The sequence below is a fragment of the Brienomyrus brachyistius genome, chromosome 2 (assembly GCF_023856365.1).
Source record: "Brienomyrus brachyistius isolate T26 chromosome 2, BBRACH_0.4, whole genome shotgun sequence".
NCBI lineage: Eukaryota > Metazoa > Chordata > Actinopteri > Osteoglossiformes > Mormyridae > Brienomyrus > Brienomyrus brachyistius.
This window is the reverse complement of record NC_064534.1, coordinates 42,861,957-42,871,956: the sequence shown is the minus strand read 5'-3', so window position 1 is coordinate 42,871,956 and position 10,000 is coordinate 42,861,957. Positions and strand designations below refer to the sequence as shown.

At 44.3% G+C, this 10,000-nt stretch overlaps 5 non-coding genes and 4 pseudogenes across 5 annotated transcripts in view; all 9 read right to left on the bottom strand.

Moving 5' to 3' along the window:
• Positions 1-388: 388 nt before the first annotated feature.
• LOC125731259 (5S ribosomal RNA) lies at positions 389-507 on the bottom strand. Its single transcript, XR_007391544.1, has one exon. It is a non-coding gene; the product is annotated as a 5S ribosomal RNA (ribosomal RNA).
• Positions 508-1,581: 1,074 nt separating this feature from the next.
• On the bottom strand, positions 1,582-1,690 carry LOC125732228 (5S ribosomal RNA; annotated as a pseudogene).
• A 1,081-nt stretch (positions 1,691-2,771) lies between these two features.
• Positions 2,772-2,880, bottom strand: LOC125732171 (5S ribosomal RNA; annotated as a pseudogene).
• Positions 2,881-3,962: 1,082 nt separating this feature from the next.
• Positions 3,963-4,071, bottom strand: LOC125732220 (5S ribosomal RNA; annotated as a pseudogene).
• A 1,079-nt stretch (positions 4,072-5,150) lies between these two features.
• On the bottom strand, positions 5,151-5,269 carry LOC125735218 (5S ribosomal RNA). Its single transcript, XR_007394516.1, has one exon. It is a non-coding gene; the product is annotated as a 5S ribosomal RNA (ribosomal RNA).
• Positions 5,270-6,342: 1,073 nt separating this feature from the next.
• On the bottom strand, positions 6,343-6,461 carry LOC125731005 (5S ribosomal RNA). The gene has a single exon (XR_007391296.1). It is a non-coding gene; the product is annotated as a 5S ribosomal RNA (ribosomal RNA).
• Positions 6,462-7,533: 1,072 nt separating this feature from the next.
• Positions 7,534-7,652, bottom strand: LOC125736899 (5S ribosomal RNA). Its single transcript, XR_007396166.1, has one exon. It is a non-coding gene; the product is annotated as a 5S ribosomal RNA (ribosomal RNA).
• A 1,072-nt stretch (positions 7,653-8,724) lies between these two features.
• On the bottom strand, positions 8,725-8,843 carry LOC125731933 (5S ribosomal RNA; annotated as a pseudogene).
• A 1,073-nt stretch (positions 8,844-9,916) lies between these two features.
• LOC125731039 (5S ribosomal RNA) overlaps positions 9,917-10,000 on the bottom strand; it is a 119-nt gene continuing 35 nt past the window's right edge. Inside the window, exon 1 of the ribosomal RNA XR_007391329.1 lies at positions 9,917-10,000. This exon is cut by the window's right edge and continues 35 nt beyond it. This is a non-coding gene — a ribosomal RNA (5S ribosomal RNA).

The following is a 10,000-nucleotide window of genomic DNA, read 5'->3' as shown; positions in this document are numbered from 1 at the left end:
CTTGCTATGCCAATAATATCGAGTCTTCTGTGGCGAAGTGGTTTTTGCATAGAAAACAAAGCGGTCAGTTGAAGAGGAATAATATCAGTACTTTGTTTAAAACTGTGTGTAAAAAGCTGTCTCTTTATCATTAACAATAAGTTGTAAAACGTGAATGGGGAGTGACAGTCTTCAAGTTTGTGAGAAGATCGTGCCCTGGTGGTATAAAGGCACGAACAGCTTACAGCACCTAGAATTACCAGGCAGTATTTAGAGTAAAACGTGTGTAAAAGCTGCCTTCATGAATGAGAGAAAAAAGAAATATATAAAATAGTAAAATGGAAGGGGAGTGATAGATTTAAATTAATCGTGAGGTGGAGTGCCCCCTGTATGAAGTAAAAGTGAGAAAAGCTTACAGCACTTGGTATTCCCAGGCAGTCTCCCATTGAAGTACTAACCAGACCCTACCCCGCTTAGCTTCCGAAATCAGACGAGATCGGGCGTGTTCAGGGTGGTATGGCCATAAGCGAGAGCGGCGAACAAAAACAGCCCTTTTGCATTACACGCCTCTATACATGCCAGTTAGTCCCATTGGATCCTACTCCTGTTTTTTTTTTTTTTTATCTGACTCACACTGCAGCACCACCATCCAATCGGCAGCGCCGCACCCACACCAAACATTCACCAAACTACTCAGCCGGCAGCCTACCACAATTATTCCATTCTTTCCGCATCCGCACACTTCCTTCTTTTTAACTCCTTTTCACTACCGCACAGGTTAATCGCCGCACGTCCCCCGCCGGCAAACATTACTCCTTTGCCTACTGCATGCAGGTTTCTCTTAACGACCCTCTGTTATCAACTCCGCTAACAGCCACAAAATCTCCGCCGCACGAAGCCCACTGGTAGCTGCTGAATCACATGCTTCCCCAAAACGTCGCGCTGTCAGAACACTGGGAGCTACACACACCAACAAGTCCATACTGCAGGCTGCAGCCAGAACAATTTTCTACATTCAAACATCGACGGCCTCTTCTCTCTAAAAATTCACCAGACCGCTTCTACCACCAGCAAAGAAGTTTCCATCCCTAATTCCTCTGTGATTCCCACTAACCTAAACATTAAGCTGGCATTGAAGGGTGTGAATTACCCCGGCCAATCTGTTCTTTTAAATACAGCTTTTAGCAAGTTTTAAAAGGAGAAGAGCAGAACTTGCTATGCCAATAATATCGAGTCTTCTGTGGCGAAGTGGTTTTTGCATAGAAAACAAAGCGGTCAGTTGAAGAGGAATAATATCAGTACTTTGTTTAAAACTGTGTGTAAAAAGCTGTCTCTTTATCATTAACAATAAGTTGTAAAATGTGAATGGGGAGTGACAGTCTTCAAGTTTGTGAGAAGATCGCGCCCTGGTGGAATAAAGGCACGAACAGCTTACAGCACCTAGAATTACCAGGCAGTATTTAGAGTAAAACGGTGTGTAAAGGCTGCCTTTATGAATGAGAGAAAAAATATATATATATAAAATAGTAAAATGGAAGGGGAGTGATAGATTTAAATTAATCGTGAAGTGGAGTGCCCCCTGTATAAAGTAAAAGTGAGAAAAGCTTACAGCACGTGGTATTCCCAGACAGTCTCCCATCCAAGTACTAACCAGACCCTACCCCACTTAGCTTCCGAGATCAGGCGTGTTCAGGGTGGTATGGCCGTTAGCGAGAGATGGTAATAAAAACAGCCCTTTTGCATTACACGCCTCTATACATGCCAGTTAGTCCCATTGGATCCTACTACTGTTTTTTTTTTTTTTTATCTGACTCACACTGCAGCACCACCATCCAATCGGCAGCGCCGCACCCACACCAAACATTCACCAAACTACTCAGCCGGCAGCCTACCACAATTATTCCATTCTTTCCGCATCCGCACACTTCCTTCTTTTTAACTCCTTTTCACTACCGCACAGGTTAATCGCCGCACGTCCCCCGCCGGCAAACATTACTCCTTTGCCTACTGCATGCAGGCTTCTCTTAACGACCCTCTGTTATCAACTCCGCTAACAGCCACAAAATCTCCGCCGCACGAAGCCCACTGGTTGCTGTTGAATCACATGCTTCCCCAAAATGTCACGCTGTCAGAACACTGGGAGCTACACACGCCAACAACTCCATACTGCAGGCTGCAGCCAGAACAACAATTTTCTACATTGAAACATCGACGGCCTCTTCTCTCTAAAAATTCACCAGACCGCTTCTACCATCAGCAAAGAAGTTTCCATCCCTAATTCCTCTGTGATTCCCACTAACCTAAACATTAATCTGGCATTGAAGGGTGTGAATTACCCCGCCCAACCTGCTCTTTTAAATACAGCTTTTAGCAAGTTTTGAAAGAAGGAGAAGAGCAGAACTTGCTATGCCAATAATATCAAGTCTTCTGTGGCGAAGTGGTTTTTGCATAGAAAACAAAGCGGTGAGTTGAAGAGGAATTATATCAGTACTTTGTTTAAAACTGTGTGTAAAAAGCTGTCTCTTTATTATTAACAATAAGTTGTAAAATGTGAATGGGGAGTGACAGTCTTCAAGTTTGTGAGAAGATCGCGCCCTGGTGGAATAAAGGCACGAACAGCTTACAGCAGCTATAATTACCAGGCAGTATTTAGAGTAAAACGTGTGTAAAAGCTGCCTTTATGAATGAGAGAAAAAAGAAATATATATATAAAATAGTAAAATGGAAGGGGAGTAATAGATTTAAATTAATCGTGAAGTGGAGCGCCCCCTGTATAAAGTAAAAGTGAGAAAAGCTTACAGCACCGGGTATCCCCAGGAGGTCTCCCATCCAAGTACTAACCAGACCCTACCCTGCTTGGCTTCCGAGATCAGGCGTGTTCAGGGTGGTATGGCCGTGACCGAGAAAAACTACCAAAAACAGCCCTTTTGCATTACACGCCTCTATACATGCCAGTTTGTCCCATTGGATCCTACTCCTGTTTTTTTTTTTTTTTTTATCTGACTCACACTGCAGCCCAACCATCCAATCGGCAGTGCCGGAACCACACCAAACATTCACCAAACTACTCAGCCGGCAGCCTACCACAATTATTCCATTCTTTCCGCATCCGCACACTTCCTTCTCTTTGACTCCTCTTCACTACCGCACAGGTTAATCGCCGCACGTCCCCCGCCGGCAAACATTACTCCTTTGCCTACCGCATGCAGGCTTCTCTTAATGACCTTCTGTTATCAACTCCACTAACAGCCACAAAATCTCCGCCGCACGAAGCCCACTGGTAGCTGTTGAATCACATGCTTCCCCAAAACGTCACGCTGTCAGAACACTGGGAGCTACACACGCCAACAAGTCCATACTGCAGGCTGCAGCCAGATCAACAATTTTCTACATTGAAACATCGACGGCCTCTTCTCTCTAAAAATTCACCAGACCGCTTCTACCATCAGCAAAGAAGTTTCCATCCCTAATTCCTCTGTGATTCCCACTAACCTAAACATTAATCTGGCATTGAAGGGTGTGAATTACCCCGCCCAACATGCTCTTTTAAATACAGCTTTTAGCAAGTTTTGAAAGGAGGAGAAGAGCAGACCTTGCTATGCCAACAATATCGAGTCTTCTGTGGCGAAGTGGTTTTTGCATAGAAAACAAAGCGGTGAGTTGAAGAGGAATTATATCAGTACTTTGTTTAAAACTGTGTGAAAAAAGCTGTCTCTTTATCATTAACAATAAGTTGTAAAATGTGAATGGGGAGTGACAGTCTTCAAGTTTGTGAGAAGATCGCGCCCTGGTGGAATAAAGGCACGAACAGCTTACAGCACCTAGAATTACCAGGCAGTATTTAGAGTAAAACGGTGTGTAAAGGCTGCCTTTATGAATGAGAGAAAAAAAATATATATATAAAATAGTAAAATGGAAGGGGAGTGATAGATTTAAATTAATCGTGAAGTGGAGTGCCCCCTGTATAAAGTAAAAGTGAGAAAAGCTTACAGCACCTGGTATTCCCAGGCAGTCTCCCATCCAAGTACTAACCAGACCCTACCCCACTTAGCTTCCGAGATAAGGCGTGTTCAGGGTGGTATGGCCGTTAGCGAGAGATGGTAACAAAAACAGCCCTTTTGCATTACACGCCTCTATACATGCCAGTTAGTCCCATTAGATCCTACTCCCGTTTTTTTTTTTTTTTATCTGACTCACACTGCAGCACCACCATCCAATCGGCAGCGCCGCACCCACACCAAACATTCACCAAACTACTCAGCCGGCAGCCTACCACAATTATTCCATTCTCTCCGCATCCGCACACTTCCTTCTCTTTAAGTCCTTTTCACTACCGAACAGGTTAATCGCCGCACGTCCCCCGCCGGCAAACATTACTCATTTGCCTACCGCATGCAGGCTTCTCTTAACGACCCTCTGTTATCAACTCCGCTAACAGCCACAAAATCTCCGCCGCACGAAGCCCACTGGTTGCTGTTGAATCACATGCTTCCCCAAAATGTCACGCTGTCAGAACACTGGGAGCTACACACGCCAACAAGTCCATACCGCAGGCTGCAGCCAGAACAACAATTTTCTACATTCAAACATCGACGGCGTGTTCTCTCTAAAAATTCACCAGACCGCTTCTACCATCAGCAAAGAAGTTTCCATCCCTAATTCCTCTGTGATTCCCACTAACCTAAACATTAATCTGGCATTGAAGGGTGTGAATTACCCCGCCCAACCTGCTCTTTTAAATACAGCTTTTAGCAAGTTTTGAAAGGAGAAGAGCAGAACTTGCTATGCCAATAATATCGAGTCTTCTGTGGCGAAGTGGTTTTTGCATAGAAAACAAAGCGGTCAGTTGAAGAGGAATAATATCAGTACTTTGTTTAAAACTGTGTGTAAAAAGCTGTCTCTTTATCATTAACAATAAGTTGTAAAACGTGAATGGGGAGTGACAGTCTTCAAGTTTGTGAGAAGATCGCGCCCTGGTGGAATAAAGGCACGAACAGCTTACAGCACCTAGAATTACCAGGAAGTATTTAGAGTAAAACGGTTTCTAAAAGCTGCCTTTATGAATGAGAGAAAAAAAATATATATATATAAAATAGTAAAATGGAAGGGGAGTGATAGATTTAAATTAATCGTGAAGTGGAGCGCCCCCTGTATAAAGTAAAAGTGAGAAAAGCTTACAGCACCTGGTATTCCCCGGAGGTCTCCCATCCAAGTACTAACCAGACCCTAGCCTGCTTAGCTTCCGAGATCAGATGAGATCGGGCGTGTTCAGGGTGGTATGGCCATAAGCGAGAGACGCTACCAAAAACAGCCCTTTTGCATTACACGCCTCTATACATGCCAGTTGGTCCCATTGGATCCTACTAATGTTTTTTTTTTTTTTTTTATCTGACTCACACTGCAGTCCCACCATCCAATCGGCAGCGCCGGACCCACACCAAACATTCACCAAACTACTCAGCCGGCAGCCTACCACAATTATTCCATTCTTTCCGCATCCGCACACTTCCTTCTTTTTAACTCCTTTTCACTACCGCACAGGTTAATCGCCGCACATCCCCCGCCGGCAAACATTACTCCTTTGCCTACTGCATGCAGGCTTCTCTTAACGACCCTCTGTTATCAACTCCGCTAACAGCCACAAAATCTCCGCCGCACGAAGCCCACTGGTATCTGCTGAATCACATGCTTCCCCAAAACGTCACGCTGTCAGAACACTGGGAGCTACACACACCAACAAGTCCATACTGCAGGCTGCAGCCAGAACAATTTTCTACATTCAAACATCGACGGCCTCTTCTCTCTAAAAATTCACCAGACCGCTTCTACCACCAGCAAAGAAGTTTCCATCCCTAATTCCTCTGTGATTCCCACTAACCTAAACATTAAGCTGGCATTGAAGGTTGTGAATTACCCCGGCCAATCTGTTCTTTTAAATACAGCTTTTAGCAAGTTTTGAAAGGAGAAGAGCAGAACTTGCTATGCCAATAATATCGAGTCTTCTGTGGCGAAGTGGTTTTTGCATAGAAAACAAAGCGGTCAGTTGAAGAGGAATAATATCAGTACTTTGTTTAAAACTGTGTGTAAAAAGCTGTCTCTTTATCATTAACAATAAGTTGTAAAACGTGAATGTGGAGTGACAGTCTTCAAGTTTGTCAGAAGATCGCGCCCTGGTGGAATAAAGGCACGAACAGCTTACAGCACCTAGAATTACCAGGCAGTATTTAGAGTAAAACGTGTGTAAAAGCTGCCTTTATGAATGAGAGAAAAAAGAAATATATAAAATAGTAAAATGGAAGGGGAGTGATAGATTTAAATTAATCGTGAGGTGGAGTGCCCCCTGTATAAAGTAAAAGTGAGAAAAGCTTACAGCACGAGGTATTCCCAGGCAGTCTCCCATCCAAGTACTAACCAGACCCTACCCCGCTTAGCTTCCAAGATCAGACGAGATCGGGCGTGTTCAGGGTGGTATGGCCATAAGCGAGAACCGCGAACAAAAACAGCCCTTTTGCATTACACGCCTCTATACATGCCAGTTAGTCCCATTGGATCCTACTCCCGTTTTTTTTTTTTTTTTATCTGACTCACACTGCAGCACCACCATCCAATCGGCAGCGCCGCACCCACACCAAACATTCACCAAACTACTCAGCCGGCAGCCTACCACAATTATTCCATTCTTTCCGCATCCGCACACTTCCTTCTCTTTAAGTCCTTTTCACTACCGAACAGGTTAATCGCCGCACGTCCCCCCCCGGCAAACATTACTCATTTGCCTACCGCATGCAGGCTTCTCTTAAAGACCCTCTGTTATCAACTCCGCTAACAGCCACAAAATCTCCGCCGCACGAAGCCCACTGGTTGCTGTTGAATCACATGCTTCCCCAAAATGTCACGCTGTCAGAACACTGGGAGCTACACACGCCAACAAGTCCATACCGCAGGCTGCAGCCAGAACAATTTTCTACATTCAAACATCGACGGCGTCTTCTCTCTAAAAATTCACCAGACCGCTTCTACCACCAGCAAAGAAGTTTCCATCCCTAATTCCTCTGTGATTCCCACTAACCTAAACATTAAGCTGGCATTGAAGGGTGTGAATTACCCCGGCCAATCTGTTCTTTTAAATACAGCTTTTAGCAAGTTTTGAAAGGAGAAGAGCAGAACTTGCTATGCCAATAATATCGAGTCTTCTGTGGCGAAGTGGTTTTTGCATAGAAAACAAAGCGGTCCGTTGAAGAGGAATAATATCAGTACTTTGTTTAAAACTGTGTGTAAAAAGCTGTTTCTTTATCATTAGCAATAAGTTGTAAAACGTGAATGGGGAGTGACAGTCTTCAAGTTTGTGAGAAGATCGTGCCCTGGTGGAATAAAGGCACGAACAGCTTACAGCACCTAGAATTACCAGGCAGTATTTAGAGTAAAACGTGTGTAAAAGCTGCCTTTATGAATGAGAGAAAAAAGAAATATATAAAATAGTAAAATGGAAGGGGAGTGATAGATTTAAATTAATCGTGAGGTGGAGTGCCCCCTGTATAAAGTAAAAGTGAGAAAAGCTTACAGCACGTGGTATTCCCAGGCAGTCTCCCATCCAAGTACTAACCAGACCCTACCCCGCTTAGCTTCCGAGATCAGACGAGATCGGGCGTGTTCAGGGTGGTATGGCCATAAGCGAGAACCGCGAACAAAAACAGCCCTTTTGCATTACACGCCTCTATACATGCCAGTTAGTCCCATTGGATCCTACTCCCGTTTTTTTTTTTTTTTTATCTGACTCACACTGCAGCACCACCATCCAATCGGCAGCGCCGCACCCACACCAAACATTCACCAAACTACTCAGCCGGCAGCCTACCACAATTATTCCATTCTTTCCGCATCCGCACACTTCCTTCTCTTTAAGTCCTTTTCACTACCGAACAGGTTAATCGCCGCACGTCCCCCGCCGGCAAACATTACTCATTTGCCTACCGCATGCAGGCTTCTCTTAAAGACCCTCTGTTATCAACTCCGCTAACAGCCACAAAATCTCCGCCGCACGAAGCCCACTGGTTGCTGTTGAATCACATGCTTCCCCAAAATGTCACGCTGTCAGAACACTGGGAGCTACACACGCCAACAAGTCCATACCGCAGGCTGCAGCCAGAACAATTTTCTACATTCAAACATCGACGGCGTCTTCTCTCTAAAAATTCACCAGACCGCTTCTACCACCAGCAAAGAAGTTTCCATCCCTAATTCCTCTGTGATTCCCACTAACCTAAACATTAAGCTGGCATTGAAGGGTGTGAATTACCCCGGCCAATCTGTTCTTTTAAATACAGCTTTTAGCAAGTTTTGAAAGGAGAAGAGCAGAACTTGCTATGCCAATAATATCGAGTCTTCTGTGGCGAAGTGGTTTTTGCATAGAAAACAAAGCGGTCAGTTGAAGAGGAATAATATCAGTACTTTGTTTAAAACTGTGTGTAAAAAGCTGTCTCTTTATCATTAACAATAAGTTGTAAAACGTGAATGTGGAGTGACAGTCTTCAAGTTTGTCAGAAGATCGCGCCCTGGTGGAATAAAGGCACGAACAGCTTACAGCACCTAGAAATACCAGGCAGTATTTAGAGTAAAACGTGTGTAAAAGCTGCCTTTATGAATGAGAGAAAAAAGAAATATATAAAATAGTAAAATGGAAGGGGAGTGATAGATTTAAATTAATCGTGAGGTGGAGTGCCCCCTGTATAAAGTAAAAGTGAGAAAAGCTTACAGCACGTGGTATTCCCAGGCAGTCTCCCATTCAAGTACTAACCAGACCCTACCCCCCTTAGATTCCGAGATCAGACGAGATCGGGCGTGTTCAGGGTGGTATGGCCATAAGCGAGAACCGCGAACAAAAACAGCCCTTTTGCATTACACGCCTCTATACATGCCAGTTAGTCCCATTGGATCCTACTCCCGTTTTTTTTTTTTTTTTTATCTGACTCACACTGCAGCACCACCATCCAATCGGCAGCGCCGCACCCACACCAAACATTCACCAAACTACTCAGCCGGCAGCCTACCACAATTATTCCATTCTTTCCGCATCCGCACACTTCCTTCTCTTTAAGTCCTTTACACTACCGAACAGGTTAATCGCCGCACGTCCCCCGCCGGCAAACATTACTCATTTGCCTACCGCAAGCAGGCTTCTCTTAAAGACCCTCTGTTATCAACTCCGCTAACAGCCACAAAATCTCCGCCGCACGAAGCCCACTGGTTGCTGTTGAATCACATGCTTCCCCAAAATGTCACGCTGTCAGAACACTGGGAGCTACACACGCCAACAAGTCCATACCGCAGGCTGCAGCCAGAACAATTTTCTACATTCAAACATCGACGGCGTCTTCTCTCTAAAAATTCACCAGACCGCTTCTACCACCAGCAAAGAAGTTTCCATCCCTAATTCCTCTGTGATTCCCACTAACCTAAACATTAAGCTGGCATTGAAGGGTGTGAATTACCCCGGCCAATCTGTTCTTTTAAATACAGCTTTTAGCAAGTTTTGAAAGGAGAAGAGCAGAACTTGCTATGCCAATAATATCGAGTCTTCTGTGGCGAAGTGGTTTTTGCATAGAAAACAAAGCGGTCCGTTGAAGAGGAATAATATCAGTACTTTGTTTAAAACTGTGTGTAAAAAGCTGTCTCTTTATCATTAACAATAAGTTGTAAAACGTGAATGTTGAGTGACAGTCTTCAAGTTTGTCAGAAGATCGCGCCCTGGTGGAATAAAGGCACGAACAGCTTACAGCACCTAGAATTACCAGGCAGTATTTAGAGTAAAACGTGTGTAAAAGCTGCCTTCATGAATGAGAGAAAAAAGAAATATATAAAATAGTAAAATAGAAGGGGAGTGATAGATTTAAATTAATCGTGAGGTGGAGTGCCCCCTGTATAAAGTAAAAGTGAGAAAAGCTTACAGCACGTGGTATTCCCAGGCAGTCTCCCATCCAAGTACTAACCAGACCCTACCCCGCTTAGCTTCCGAGATCAGACG